Source organism: Aegilops tauschii, chromosome 4, assembly GCF_002575655.3.
Source record: "Aegilops tauschii subsp. strangulata cultivar AL8/78 chromosome 4, Aet v6.0, whole genome shotgun sequence".
NCBI lineage: Eukaryota > Viridiplantae > Streptophyta > Magnoliopsida > Poales > Poaceae > Aegilops > Aegilops tauschii.
Genome location: NC_053038.3, coordinates 4,716,066 through 4,717,795, shown reverse-complemented (window position 1 = coordinate 4,717,795; position 1,730 = coordinate 4,716,066). Strand labels below are relative to the sequence as shown.

Sequence of the window (1,730 nt, the reverse complement as noted above, 5' to 3'; positions counted from 1 at the left end):
GCATGAAAAATTCAAATAATTATAAATACGTTTAGGATATCTCAACCCACCATTTGCAAAGATATTTCTGGCTATTATTTTGTCCAATTCCAGCATTTTTATAAAAAAAACATGGTGGATATTTTTCTTAGTAGGTATCTTTATTTTATTGGTAATAATGTTTTTCATATAATTAGAATAAGGTGGATATTTAGTAGCAGAAGTCGAAGGAATTTGCAACTCAAGCGTTTTAAGCAGTTAAAGAAATTTTGCAAATCATTTTTCATGGCCATGACAGCTGAGAATAGACCAGAAGTTCGTCCTAACCCCCCTTTTCGCTTCTATTTGTTTTTCTTTTTTTACGAAGAAATTATTGTATATTACTCAAAAGACCAATGATTTACAGTCATAAAAAAATTCTAAAGCGCTGGACCCGGAGGGGGAGGGGGGTGCTGATCTAGGCCAAACAATAGTACGCCGTTGTGATCTACCAAAGTTTGCCATAAAGTGACTGGAGTTATTTTGGCATCGGCAATTGTAAGTAATACAAGATTAATTTCCTTCAAGCTTTTCTCGATTTCATCGACCAAGAAAGCATACTTGGATTTGTTGCCATCTCCACTCTTGACCATAGTGACCGCCTCAAGGCAATCAACATCAATAGGCCGGGTACTCCATTGAAGCGCCAAACCCAAACCTTAACGTGGCCGCGCACAGGACACGACCACGGCACATGCGGAATTGTTGACCTCCGTTATTGCATGCTGGACTCACATGCGGAAAGCATGTAGTAGTGACTGATTTCCCTTTGATTGTAATTACATAATTCCCTCTGTTAGATTGTTTTGAGGTTTCTCCTCTCTTAATGAATGAAAGCACCACTCCTGATGGCTGCGTACATTAGTCGATGCAGCAGCCATGGTTTTCACCTCGTTCAGAATCAGAAAAAGGAGAGAGAAAAAAAGGGGTCCGATCGCCAATAACACCGTCTAAATAGTGGCAGATGGTGGGGTCCGATCGCCAACAACACCGTCTAAAAATTAGGGGTGTTCCGAGAATCGAACTCGGGACCTCTCGCACCCGAAGCGAGAATCATACCACTAGACCAAACACCCAAACTTTTTAATTAATGGCCGAAGTTTTATTTGTCCATCTAACCACTTGATGTGCTACGAAGAAGATAGTGAAGCGCTTGTTGTTGGGCAGATATAAATCCAAGTAAAACGGGCATGCCGGGTTGACACGAGCTCATCAAAAAGAAAAGCGTGCGCCAGAAGTACTCACGGCCCTCCAACCATGCTAATCACTCTATAATCATGTCAAATTTACAGAATTAAATAACCATGTCAAATATGTACTGTGTTTTTTTTTTGCGGGGCAGAGATAAATTGTATTGCATCTCTATAAGTTAACGAATGGGTATTTTTCTCATTGTCAAATCCCCAACCGAACATCTAGAAAGAACAAACTACATAGACCACACAATCCTGCTTTTTGGAACGAACAATTAAGCTGGTAAACATTCGATTTAAATCTCGAGTGGGTCTGGTCTCCCTCCGAAGACAACTGGCCGAACTACAAACTAAGTAGAAGAGCAGGAGCACGGCAGAGCAGCAGAAGCATCAAGGTGGCAACCGCCTTCTGCCATCGAGCCATCATAATAGACAAGGTAACACAATAGCATCATCCTCATCAGGCCTCCTCTCGATCTTGGTAGGCTGATGTCCGAGAACGTGAACGCCCATAACACC

The 1,730-nt window shown here is 41.5% G+C and overlaps 1 non-coding gene across 1 annotated transcript; it reads right to left on the bottom strand.

Annotated features, from left to right (window-relative positions):
• Positions 1–1,022: 1,022 nt before the first annotated feature.
• On the bottom strand, positions 1,023–1,094 carry TRNAP-CGG (transfer RNA proline (anticodon CGG)). The gene has a single exon. It is a non-coding gene; the product is annotated as a tRNA-Pro (tRNA).
• Between the last annotated feature and the right edge of the window lie 636 nt (positions 1,095–1,730).